Source organism: Mesoplodon bidens (genome assembly GCF_964165515.1).
Source record: "Mesoplodon bidens genome assembly, contig: HAP1_SCAFFOLD_72, whole genome shotgun sequence".
Lineage (NCBI taxonomy): Eukaryota > Metazoa > Chordata > Mammalia > Artiodactyla > Ziphiidae > Mesoplodon > Mesoplodon bidens.
In genome coordinates, this window is record NW_027671438.1 from 1,668,297 (window position 1) to 1,682,927 (window position 14,631).

General features: G+C 33.5%; 1 long non-coding RNA gene across 1 annotated transcript in view; it reads right to left on the reverse strand.

Moving 5' to 3' along the window:
• Window positions 1–5,934: 5,934 nt before the first annotated feature.
• Window positions 5,935–14,631, reverse strand: part of LOC308611348 — a 35,884-nt gene continuing 27,187 nt past the window's right edge. The window contains exons 2-3 of the long non-coding RNA XR_014014850.1: window positions 11,468–11,689; window positions 5,935–6,260 (exon numbers count right to left, since the gene is read on the reverse strand). This is a non-coding gene — a long non-coding RNA (uncharacterized lncRNA). The remainder of the gene's footprint in view (window positions 6,261–11,467; window positions 11,690–14,631) is intronic.

Here is a 14,631-nt window from a genome sequence, read left to right on the forward strand (position 1 = left end):
CCAGTGGCCTGGTGAAAATGATGCCTGAGTCACCAGGGCCAGTTGCCGCCATAACCACGGTTAAGGTGGGACTGAGAGCAGTACCAACAGCAGTGTACTTTGTAAGCCTACACAATGGGCGGAAAGGAGACAAAACAGAGCATACCCACAGGTGAACACCTCCAGAGGAGGAATACTCAATGGCTTCTATCCCAGTGGGGGTGCTCCAGTCCTCCCGACCTCACACCGCAGATCACAAACACAGCTAAGAAACAGACCTGAGGGCCTCTGCTCCAACGACTAGGGATCAGAACCCAACCCTGACAAGGCAGTGACAGCCACAGAGGAAAGGGAAACTTCTGCTGAATAAAAATCAAAATTAAGAAAATCAACAGGAAAGATCAAACTTGGAAAAGGTTTGCAATATCAATATCTGGCAAAGAACTCATATACAGATTAAAGAATTTTTACACTTCAAAAATAAAAAGACAATCCAATGGGAGAAAATGGCAAAAATATATTTATGGATATGTTTTATATATATAAATGTAAAGTATATGTATCCATGAATATATGCCTATTGGCTATTTGCATGTCTTCCTTTTATTTTTAAGTGCCTAATTACATTTTATATATATATACACACACTATTACATATAAAATAGGTAACTAATAAGAACCTACTGTATAGCACAGGGAACTCTATTCAGTACTCTGTAATGACCTATATGGGAATAGAAACTAAAAAAGAGTGGATATATGTATAACAGACTCACTTTGCTGTACAGCAGAAACTAACACAACATTGTAAATCAACTATACTCCAAAAAATTAATTAAAATATTTACATATATTGTATACAACATATATATTAACTATATATTATTTATATATATTAGAGATTGCTCCATCAAAGACGTACAAATTATAATTATGATGAGATACCACTACGTACCACTATAATGTCTAAAATTTAAAAAACTGTTAATATCAAGTTTTGGTGTGGACCTAGAGAAACATGAATACATTGTTAATGGGCTTGTAGCATGAAAGCTTTAAAGTTAAATATACATTTACATATGACCAAGCAATTACCTAATAGTTCATACTTATCCAAGAGATATGAAGTCTTAGGTCACACAAATTTGTTCACAAAAATGTGTAACACCATTATTCATAATAGGTAAAACTGGATATGACCACAATATCCAAGATTTTTTCTTAAACATCTTTATTGGAGTATAATTGCTTTACAGTGGTGTGTTAGTTTCTGCTTTATAACAAAATGAATCAGTTATACATATACATATGTTCCCATATCTCATCCCTCTTGCGTCTCCCTCCCTCCCACCCTCCCTATCCCGCCCCTCTAGGTGGTCACAAAGCACCGAGCTGATTTTCCTGTGCTATGCGGCTGCTTCCCACTAGCTATCTATTTAACGTTTGCTAGTGTATATATGTCCATGTCACTCTCTCACTTTGTCACAGCTTACCCTTCCCCCTCCCCATATCCTCAAGTCCATTCTCTAGTAGGTCTGTGTCTTTATTCCCATCTTACCTCTAGGTTCTTCATGACCTTTTTTTTTTTTTTCTTAGATTCCATATATATGTGTTAGCATACGGTATTTGTTTTTCTCTTTCTGACTAACTTCACTCTTATGACAGACTCTAGGTCCATCCACCTCACTACAAATACATCAATTTTGTTTCTTTTTATGGCTGAGTAATATTCCATTGTATATATGTGCCACATCTTCTTTATCCATTCATCCGATGATGGACACTTACGTTGCTTCCATGTCCTGGCCATTGTAAATAGAGCTGCAGTGAACATTTTGGTACATGACTCTTTTTGAATTATGGTTTTCTCAGGGTATAGGCCCAGTACTGGGATTGCGGGGTCGTATGGTAGTTCTATTTTTAGTTTTTCAAGGAACTTCCATACAGTTCTCCATGGTGGCTGTATCAATTTACATCCCCACCAACAGTGCAATAGGGTTCCCTTTTCTCCACACCCTCTCCAGCATTTATATGGTACTGGCACAAAAACAGAAATATAGATCAATGGAACAGGATAGAAAGCCCAGAGATAACCCCACACACATATGGTCACCTTATCTTTGATAAAGGAGGCAAGAATATACAGTGGAGAAAAGACAGCCTCTTCAATAAGTGGTGCTGGGAAAACTGGACAGGTACATGTAAAAGTATGAAATTAGAACACTCCCTGACACCATACACAAAAATAAACTCAAAATGGATTAAAGTCCTAAATGTAAAGCCAGACACTATCAAACTCCTAGAGGAAAACATATGCAGAACACTCTATGACATAAATCACAGCAAGATCCTTTCGGACCCACCTCCTAGAGAAATAAAAACAAAAATAAACAAATGCGACCTAATGAAACTTAAAAGCTTTTGCACAGCAAAGGAAACCATAAACAAGACGAAAAGACAACCCTCAGAATGGGAGAAAATATTTGCAAATGAAGCAACTGACAAAGGATTTATCTCCCAAATTTAGAAGCAGCTCATGCAGCTCAATATCAAAGAAACAAACAACCCAATCTAAAAATGGGCAAAAGACCTAAATGGACATTTCTCCAAAGAAGATATACAGATTGCCAGCAAACACATGAAAGGATGCTCAACATCACTAATCATTAGAGAAATGCAAATCAAAACTACATTGAGGTATCACCTCACACCGGTCAGAATGGCCATCATCAGAAAATCTCCAACAAGATTTATATGGGTGAACCAGTTGTGGTCTATCCATACAATGTCATATCATACAGCAGTAGAAGGATAGAATTATGAGGAATGCAACAAGGATGAATCTCAGAAACACTATGCTGAGAAAAAAGCTAGACACACAAGAGTATGTACTTTATGTTTCTGTTTATATGACTTTCTAGAAAAGGAAAAATGAATCTATGGCGACAGAAAACATATCAGCAGTTGCCTGTATCAAATATGGAGTAGAGAGTGACTGCAAAGAGGAAAGGGAAAACTGCAAAGGGGGGTAATAGGAAAATTGTCTACCTTGATGGAAACAGAGTTACAAAATATTTACATTTGTCAAAATTCATTAAAGTGGACATTCAAGTTAGTATATTTTTTATATTATACCACAATATATTTCTTTTAATAAAATCATTATGAAGAGTAGGTAAGTGGGCAAAGGACCTGAACGCCAGCTTTAGCTATGTTAGAGCTGTCAAATCAAAAAAAGATCAAGTTGCCCCTAATTTAAAAACCAAGAAAATGCATAGAAGTTGAGGAAGAGAGATTTTAACTTATTTTAAGAGTGCGTTTTCTAACAATTCGAGCTTCCTAAAAATGAAACAAACTGATTTTGAGTTGGCAATTTCTTTCTCAGTGAGGACATTCAAGTACAAGATGACGATCATTTTTCAGGTATGTTGTAGAAGTGCCTTAGAGATTGAAATTTGCATTAACCAATATTTAAGATGATTCAATAACATCAGAAAATATGCTATATTTATATATGCTCTTTTATGGTAGAGTTCTGTCTATAATGTTTTCTAAAATATCCTTTGAATTAATATTTCAATAGTAGTCTCCAGTGCTGCAAATGTAGGCCAGAAAGTTAGATCTGTGCACAGTCTATTTTTTAAGAAGCTTGTAATCTGGAAGAGAAGATAGACAAAAATGTTGTAGCAAAATGCAGTAAGTTTCATAATAGAGATATCCTCATGCTCTTATATGACATGGAAGCAGTGTCACATTCTTAATATGTCATCTTTTTCTGAAATACTTCAGTATTAATTTCTAACAATGATAATAATTAATTAAGGCATGAATTATTTACGGAGAGATACTAGTTATTCCTAAAATATTTGGAGATTGTTTTAACATGAAGGTATTTCTTAGAATACCTCCAGTAAAGTTCCAAAACGTGTCTTTCAAAGCCTAAATGTGTTTGTACGATCCTGAAAACCTCAAGGAAAAATGTGAATGTTGCCGATTATCCACCATTTAAAGTTTTCTAGGCTTTGGCATTTTTCTGTAAGTATAAATAATTGACTATGAACTATGCAGAGAGTTGTTTTACCTGAATTTCTTTGAGATCCATCAGATGTGGCCATTAAAATGAGCCAATCTCCTCCATTACAACTACTCACTGTGCAGGCTTCTAGTCAAGCATTGGTGGAGATAGCGCAGCTCAATTTAAATGTAAAATTCAAGGTAATGTAACTAAACAAGTTAGTCCTATCCTTTTCCCCTTACTTTCCCTTAGAGAGTTTCTGAAGTTAGGGATTTGTAAAATGAAAGTATTAAACCAAATTTAATAGCAAAATGTCATTGATATCATGAGTGAAACCAAGCCCAGTTTCCATTTACCCCAAAGTATGAATTGCCTATCTGAGAAGCAGTTCAAATTTAAGTCATGTCAGATTGGTGGTCTTTCTGAGTTTCAGTTTGGAACTCTTATTTGAAGTCATTGTTTCATTCAAGAGCATCTCAATATCAATAGCAGGTTTTCTACTTCAGCAAAAGCCTTGATGTACATCAGTGCCATTGGGTCCAGAGGATAGCCTCTTTGTACGTTTTTTTCTCCCAGTCTCACTGCAATGTTAAAGTCACTGATATCACAGAGCACATTTCTAATCCTAACTGTATGCCCTAATTTGGGCAGAAATCCACTCCTCCACTTTTATGCAATGTATTAACAACCAGAAATTTAATTGTATTTGTTGAGACTGTAATATCAACGTGAAGCATTCCTTTTTTGAAGCTCAAATTCTTAACACTTGCTTTCCCCTTTGCAAGAAATACTTACTCCTTTACTCCCTTGTCCCCTTAGGCTACCTACGTCATACTTCAGTTAAGAAGACATTTCACAAGGGATGCCTTTCCTCATCCTTCCAGGTGAGAAAGGCTCCCTGTTCCATGGCTCACAGTACCCTGTCTATATTTACTACAATTAGTAATTCTTCTTTAGACTGCAGGCTCTAAGAAATATGGACAATGCTTGCTTTTCCACACCTTGTATTACCAGCACCTAATGCAGTGCCTGGGACCTAGTAGAAGTTCTATAAATATGTAATGATTGCTGAATGAATGAATGAATGAATGTGTTAGTAACAAGATAAATGCATAAATCGTATTTGTAAAGCACAATACAAAGTAATTTCATGAATATTCACCCACTTATTTGTACCTTTATACCCTTCTCTTCATTTATATATCTTAGAATTACTTTTATCAGCAGGGATACAGGATTTAATGATGAAATTTTGAGGAAATGTATTAGAAATATTTGTGAGTGAGTAAGCACTATGCCATGGTGAGAGAGAGAAAAAAATAAAAGCTATTGCTATATTCTTGACTCAAGTCATACTCAATATTATTTGTTACATATTATATTACACACACAAATGCATTCTCACTGGCATGGTATCACCTACATTATTATAATTTCCATTTCCTTCCCAATCCCTCTAAAGCCCATACCTGACCCTTAGACTTATTAAATTGCATTGTTTTAAACCACTTCTCCAATTTGTCAAGGTCATATTACGGTCATGTTGAATTTTGATCTTGACAAAGTATTAATCAGTCTTATCAACTAAAGAGAACTGTAAATGACTAAATCCACATGCTTTTCTATGATCCTAGACTTGATGAAAATATTAAATAGCCTCTGTCCCAGGATTGACCTCTACATATAAAACTTCTGTCCACTTTGGTTGAGGAGGAACTATAAATGAGTTTCATTGTTCTACCTACTCTGTTTCCAATAAATAGGTCTCTGGTGCTGATCTATTTTTATAAATTTGTGAATGAATTCCATTTGTAATATTTTTATAATATTAATATTTAATGTCTGATTTCAAGTCGTGGATGAAAAAATGCTAACGTCAATGAAAACTACCACTTGCCCAAATAGATTAATAATAGTAAGAACAAGTAAAGTAGATTTAAAACCTACTGTCATGTTTATTTACTTTCCTGAATTGTTCCCACTGTGCCACTTCCTTACTTTCTGAATATGACAGGTTCATGCATGACGTCCTCCTCTAGATGCTGTGCCATTAAGAAATCTCCCTGATTATAATAGGTGATCATCTATGATGGATAATAAATATGCTTGTGCATTTTCAATCACAAATCCACGTCTTGCACACTGAAATGATTTTACTTGTTGCTTGATCACGGGGACTTCTTCCTCTGAATAAATAAGACTTGACTTTGCCTCTTTATGCAGTCATCTGTTCACAGTTCTGCCTCTCTCCAGTAGACTGTGTCTCCTTAAAGACAAATGAATATTCATTCATCTTTGATCCCCTTTGCTTAGCATGCATAGTAATTGTTCAACAAATATTTGTTTAATAAGTTAAACACCAATATGCCGTGAAGTAGGAAAATCTGGAGATGTGAGTGGTCAAGATGGGGGGTGTGATTAAAGGACCCCTCTGAATTCTAAGAACAACATACTTAGGAGGGAATGCATGAATAATCAACGGGGCTGACTACTTGACAACTAGTATGTATTCAACTTTCAAATTCTATATTATAAGCATCCCTGAGTGTAATTTGAAATGGATAGACAGGAATTTTTATTTTATTTTTTCTAATGAGGAAGCAGTGTAGGTCTCTATTCTCATGGCCTCTGTTGCTTCCTATGAATATTTCTCCAATATCTTGACATAATCATTTTCAGGAAGCCAAGAGAGTCCAAAAGAAAATGACAAACAACAGAAATTGCTTTCATTTTCTAGTGTTTGGAAAAACATAAAAATAGGTTTAAGTTTTTCAAACATACTTAGATTTCATGAGATTTTACTTCGTTTATAATCAATATGATAAGATGCATATATATGTGTATAGAATCATCATTCATTTTAAATTGGAAATAATGTGTATCCCCATGGCTGATCTGCAAACTGTCCATAATAAGAACCAAGCTTATGTCCTCCTAAGTCTTTTGTAGCCCCATTTTAACACATTTTCTGAAAGTTATTTCACTTCAACCACTCTAGATACTTTCTAAAACAACAATAGATGACTTTTTAAAATTTTCCTTTCAAAATGAAAATATTAAAATATGCTACAAATTGGTGCAATAATGGAAGCTACAACTTACCATGTAAGTTTGTTTGTAATTGAGCAAAATATGTTCCAATAATTTTTGCATTGTATTTGCCTTTCTCTCTGTAATTACTAACCCTTTTTCTTTCACTATGGAATGTGAATTTTGATTTCTCATCTTCAAATTTGCCTTTAAATACATTTCTACCCTTATTTTTCCTCCATCTGGAAGCTAAGTTTTCAAGAGAAAATTTGTTGCCACAAATATTGAATGTCTTCATATTAGGAATAATTCTAATGCAACTACTTTGTACTTGGAAATGTGCCACTGTGTTTAGGAAGGCTAAACACATACTTTTGGGTAAGTTCAAAAAAGATTACTCCAATGATTCAACCAAGTATATTTCAAGCATATTGATAAGAAATTTCAAACTAATTGTGTGTGATAGCCATCAATTAAAGACGTAAAATGAATGCCTGCTATTTTAAAACATAGTTAAGCCAAGGAAAAGCTGTGCATAACTAGCATGTTCTGTAAAGATAATTGGCTCACTAACTAAATTCTAACAGCCCATTCACATTTCTAGATTTTAATTGAAGAATGGATGGAAATAGTAAGGTGAGCTCATTGCCCAATACACATAAGCATGGGACAATTTTAATTTCTGCAGAGATGTCCATATTGTGTGAAATCTTATTAATATTGTGATGGAATACAGTGAATCATGCTGTGAAAGAAGCACACATTTGTTGTACGTGTGTTCACACACACACACACAAACACACAGATACACACACATTTCTTTTCTCTCCTCTCTATTCTCATTTCAGTCCCATTTTTCCTCTTCTTAGATAACTGGTATCATTAATTGAATATAAATACTTTGAATCCATGCTTGAACTTTTTACTATATGCAAATGAATCCATGAAAAACACATGATTGCTTTGAGTTTTAAAAATTTGTAGACATGTCATCATGCCAAATATGTAATCTTAAAAATCATTTATCATGTATATAATTAATTATTTCGAGTGAAGTATTGCATTGCATCTTAAAAATAGTTTATATATGTCTTTTGTAAGCAGCATAAACTGGAATTTTTAAATTTATTTTTATTGTCTCTGTGATCAAATGTATTGTGATTATTGATCTATTTCTCCTTTATTTTTCCGTGTTTCATCCCTCCCGGTACTAACTTCGTTTAAACACATTTTTCATTCTCTTTTTATGGTCTACCTTTTTATGAATCATATATGAAGTATTCATTATTAGTGTTTTCTGAAAAATTTGACATATATTTCTAACTTGAAAAAGTCTAAAACTAATTATCTCATCTTCCTCCTAAGCAGTTCATGGACCCCTCAAATTTTAAATCTGATCTCCAGTATTTCAGTATATTATCTAGTGTTTTAGTTTTACTTTGTACATACCCCCATTGGCTATTATTTTTTACACTCAACCGTTATTCAGATTCATTCCAACATTACAAATTTCTTTGCTGGTCACTGTTCAGTGCACCTTCCTACTTCTTTTTATTATGCTTATTTTCTTTCTTACTGAAGAACATTCTTTGTACAATGGTCTCCAATCTTGCCTAAAACACATGAGAATTATGTGAGAACTTTTTAAAGCTCCCATTATTGAAACACCGCCTAGATCACTGGTTAAAAAAAAAAAATCTCCAAGTATTGGCTTCAGGCATCAGAATATTTTTTAATGCCTTCAGACAATTCCAATAGCTGCTGCTACTGCTTTAGTCATTTTGTTGTTGTTGTTGTTACAGTTTGTGGGTGGTAATTCCTCTTTGTCTATGAATGAAAATTTCTTTACTTCTTGTTCTTGAGTAGTTTTTTAAAATGAGGTGTAGAATTTTAATTTGGACAGCTATATGTGCTCAGTACTTTGAAGATATTATTCTATTGTTTTCCAGCATCTACCTGTTTTCTGATAAGACAACAGCATCTACCTGTTTTCTGATAAGACAACAGATATTTAAAGCCAGCCCTCAAAAACAAGGCTTATTATTTCCAGGGCCCCCTTGAATTTCTTGGTTTCAACTCCTCCTCACTATTCTAATGTTGAATTTGTTTTTTCTCCTTAAATCCTGAGACTGGCGATCCCCCCCCCATTTTTTGTAAGCTTGTTCATTTTCTTTTTATGTGTTGCTACATGTAAAAGCAACATATAAAAGAAAACACAAGTATAACAAACTGTGTGTTCAGATTGCAAGAAAGGATTCTCAATATCAGTTCAGCCTATCCTATTGACTGAAAGCATTTACCTTGTTTCTTTTACAACTAACTTGAATATTATGAGTCTTACATCTAATATACAGTACTCTTCACCCTTCTTGGAACGTCTATGCTCAATAAGGACATTAGTTGATTTGTCACTAATATTGCTTTCCCTACATGTGAGTGCATTCAGAGTTCTATCCTGTCCCATATACATAGCATAATCTTATATTTTGTATCTAACTGGCATCAGTTTTCCTTTTTTTTTTCCGATTTACTTTTAAGGTTTACTTTTAGCAGGACTGTACTGAAACACTCTTACACCTTAATAGATCTAATTGTCTGGACTTAAAATAATAGATTTCTCTATCACAGGGGCATTTGTCTGTACAGATACTGATTTCTGTTCTCTGCACATGTTTTCATGTTATATGCCCAGTGTAATATGAAGCGAGTTAATTTATTGTGTTGCATATAGTAAAGAATCCAGCAGAATAATGTTATTTAGGGGTCTTTTTTCATTATTTCTATGAATAACAACAACATCAACAATAATAGTAATAGAAAAGATAATTTCTACCTATAGCAAGTCTCAGTTTTTTCTTAAATGCAGTAGAAGGCCCTTCACACTCTATTTGTCAGCTTGGCTTCAGGTTTTCATATTGTTGGCTAGAAGACAGATAAAGGGGATTATGGACAGAACTGAGCCTGGTTTCTGCTAATCTCCAACTTGAATTCTTTCAAGGGTTGCAAAATATGATTCAAGTATTTCACAGGCCTTTATAACCTTTGTCATCTGTCTGGTATATGTGCCATCATGGGTGGATTTGGAACTGACATTTTATATCTCTGATCTCAACTGTATAAATATTTGTTTAGACTGACTATCAACATAGAACACAGACATTCTCTTCTGATGTATGGATGATAGAATAGTCCTTAACTGGGCCCCTAAGGATGGGGCAGGCACAAACTAACAGAGGGCAATGAGGCAAATTTTCAATGAACTCAGATTTTATATTTTCCTTTAGGTAAAAGAGTGGTTGCTTCTATACCAAAAAACTATTTCTTATAATTTGGGTTACATTAAAAATATCTCAAATATACAACCGTTTATCTGAATCTATAATAGTGACTTGGTTTTCTCAAATACATTATATATGGAGTCCTTTAGACTGGAATTAAATTAATCATGGTTGTTATTTTTTTTTTTCTATAGACTTCCCAGCTATTTTCCCCTAGGAAAACTCTCTTAAATAATCAAGAGAAATATTTTAGGCAACATTATGTAAATCATCACCCTTATTAGATGAATTAATATTCTTGAAGTTATAGCTCATTTCATGGAAATCAGATTAACCTGATGTTATGGGCATTGTCATTTATCAGTAAGTTATTTGTTCATATGCTCAGTATGTGACATAAAATATGTAACTTTAATAAGAGAATGGATCATCTCAAATAATTTAGCAAATCTTGAAAATGATAAGGATTAAAATTGTGGATGTATAAAGGACACAGAAGCTTGGAGAACTTTAAAACCATCTATTTCTCTCCTGTTTCCCTCACACAAGGAAATGAAGGCTGACACTTTAGCATGGTTTGGAAATCCTTCTAAAAATTATCTGACTTTCTCTTAGAATTAACAAGTAATTTAAAGTTTTAAGAACTGCAGAACTGATCACATGAATTACCATAATTTAGTCAAGAATTTTTTTGAATATCCACCTTTTGACAAACATTGTACATATATATATACCAGGTTGTAGAGATGAATAAAATCATCCTTAGTCTCAAATAACTGAAAGAAAAATCCCCCAATATTAGTGAATACTGAGGAATTAAGGATGATGCTATGAGAAAATTTTTATAATGTGAAATTTATTAAGTTAAATAAAATATTGTGCTTTTGAGATTAGAATGACTTGGTTTTGTTCTAATGATACTGATGATAGACAGTGGTTGTATTTTGCAGAAGTTTTATGGGAGCAAAATAAAAACTTGATAATGTGATATAAATTTGGTCCCCCAAGGCGATTTTTATTGTTATTTCTATTGGTGTTGTTAATGAGAGAAATTTCTGTGAGCTATTAGAAAAAAAATGTGGATATCAATATCTAATCAAAAAGAAGGACAAAATAATGGATAATTAGAGAATATATATAACCAGTAAGTTAAAAATATACTCACATGCTAAGGAAGCACAGTGGTGGAAGTTTTGCTCATCATAAAGCTTTAACAGTGAGTAGAAGGTATCTTGGTGTCTTGGGTGTGGGAAGATATGCTAACAACCAGTGATAGATCCGTTGTAAAATTTGGAACTGTTCCTTTGGTATTAAATTTCACTTAAGACCTGTGCTTCTGGACAGGATGGAGTAACAGGAACTGGATTTACTCTCCTGGCTTAAACTGCTAAAAGTAAAAAAATATATATATATTAAACAATACTTTTAGACATTGAACAACAAACAGCACAAGACAACGGTTGTATAAAGCTGTTAATTATAATGATAACCCATAAAAACCAGTGGCATAATGTTTTGTGTAATACAGTTAAATGTTGGTGTTTGAACAAGTCCCTGGTCACCTGTGAAAAATAAAGGTGGATTCTCTTTTCATATTTATTAACAAAATGAATTTCATAGGGATGCAGTATTTAAATATGTTAAAATACTACAATTACTAGAAGAAAACATTTTTGTTTTATTTAATAAAAGTTAATTTTTAAAATTTTTTATATTTTTATGTGTTGCATTTATTGCTTTAAGATTATACAAATATGTTTTGATATAATTTAATACATGCAGCATCAACTAGAGTATTCAGTACACAGAGTATTCAATGGGTATAGGCTTAGTAGTGGGACCAAATTAGCCCTAGACTAAATTGTTTCACTTGCAGCCTAATAAGGCTTACAAGGAAGCCTCAAAATGATCAAACTATTTCTTAACTACCTCTTTGAGCAAAGTTACAAATATTTACAAAAATACAAATACGCCCTGCAAACAGTAAAGTAAAATTCACAATATCTGACATGCAATCTAGAATTACTAGGGATGCAAAGACGAAGGAAAATATAACCCATAACAAGGAGAAAAATTAATTAATGAAAACAGACTGAAAAATGGTACAATCAGTAAACAAAGACATTCAAACAGTTATTATAACTAATTTTCATAGGTTCAAAAAGTTTAAAGGAAAGCGTCAACATCTTAAATAGACATACAGAGGATATAAAAATAACCCAAATTGAGTTCCTAGAGATGAAAAATATAGTTTCTGAGATGAAAAATAAACTGGATGGGATTAAAAGAGATGAGGCAATGCAGAAGCAAAGATTGACCTCCCTGCAAAAGCAAAATTTTGTTATTATAATCTGTCCCACTGAGTAGTCCAAATATAAAGTCTGAAATGCAAAATGCCAGCTTGGTCATCTTTTTCCATTTCAAGTTTGCTTTACCCTTTCTGGTTTGTGCTTCCAAAAATAATTAAAGTATAAAATTATGAAAATTGTATTCAATGGTATTAAAATTAAGCATCTATCCATTTTATGGATTGCCCTGCATAATGCAAATATCTAAAATCTAAATATTATGTGTATATAAACATATATGTATACATACATATATGGATATATATCTCACTAGCAGAATGAAAAGAAAATATGAAAGTACAACACAAGTTGTGGAGGAATATAGTAAAGGAAAGTAAAATGATAGTATTTTTGTTTTTAGATATAGTTGCCCTACGCAGTGGAAAAAGGATATACGGATTAGCATATTTTATTTTCTGAGAAGCATGAATCAATTTAAAAGATGAATGGGCAGATGAATTTAAAGAATCATTAATTTAAATACATAATCAGTCTTCAATTTTTTTGTTACTGACAACATCCCCTTTAAGATTTTCAAAATGCTGAAAGGTGGGATTCCAAGATTTTTAGTTGCTATAGAAGCAATTATTAGCAAATCCTTTCTTCTAATCTCATTACAGAAAATAGTGCCCTTTGTGCCCAGAGAACTCCCATTAGAACAGATAGCTAGTGGGAAGCAGCCACATAGCACAGGGAGATCAGCTGGGTGCTTTGTGACCGCCTAGAGGGGTGGGATAGGGAGGGTGGGAGGGAGGGAGACGCAAGAGGGAAGTGATATGGGAACATGTGTATATGTATAACTGATTCACTTTGTTATAAAGCAGAAACTAACACACCACTGTAAAGCAAGTATACTCCAATAAAGATGTTAAAAAAAAAAAAAAAGGAACTGCATTTCGGAGCAGCTCAGAACATAGGGTGTACCACTCTGGAGCTATCCGACATTTCCTGTGTCTGATTAAATATTGTGTATATATGCTATGTATTTATATCTCCATCTAAATATACGTCTGTATCTCCTAAAATACTCTCTCACATATAATGAAGTCACAGTTTCCAGATAGTTGTTCTGGTAGTCATTAGACAAAATATAGTCTCATTTATTTAAAAAATGTGAAATGAGAGAAATGTATGAAAAACTTGATCCATCTTCTGACTGAATTTGTGGTATTGGTACCTTCAGAAGAGGAAATAATTAATTTATTGTAAATTATTTTATTCCTCATTTATTAGAGAGGAAATTTATAAACTGAAACTGTTAGGGCTTAAAGGGTTTTTTTCCAGAAGATAATATCTGTGGTTCTCACCTTACACTGAGCAGTATATCACTAGTAAACAATCAGACAAATAGGTACATTATTAAGTTATTTTATTTTCACCTGGCTTTTTAATACTATCATCTGATATACATCATATTAATTGACACTGCAATTTCTTCCTTGATTTGTATATTTTTTTCTACAAACACTTTGCATTCCAACTTCCACGTATCTGATTTACTCATCCCTGTGATGGTCTTCATCTTCAGACATCTTGCTGTCTGGGCTGTTCAACCCTGTGACAGTAAAAGCACACTCACTAGGGACTAGGAGTTTGAGAAGGACTTAGAAAATTGTTTGGAACCTGAAAAAAAGGGCTCCAGAATATGAAAACAAATCTGCAAAATGGAGATCAAAACTTGTGTAATTAATATTTTCAACTAATATTACTACAACAGCAATGTTACTCAGCTTTCATATAGTTATCTATAAATTATATTGGATATGTGACTTGGGCACATTTTAATGCATTTGATAACATTTAGGGTAAAGCTTCTAAAAGGGCAATTGCCTAGGACTGAGGAAGGTTTAAAAATGGCCCTGCACAGAATGAACTAGAAGTGACTTCAATGGGAGGCTGAGGCAGAGATGCTGGACCCGGAGAGTGACAGAGCAGGCGTACATTGGAGAGAGCTTTCCTATATAGGAGAGCCAAGAATGTG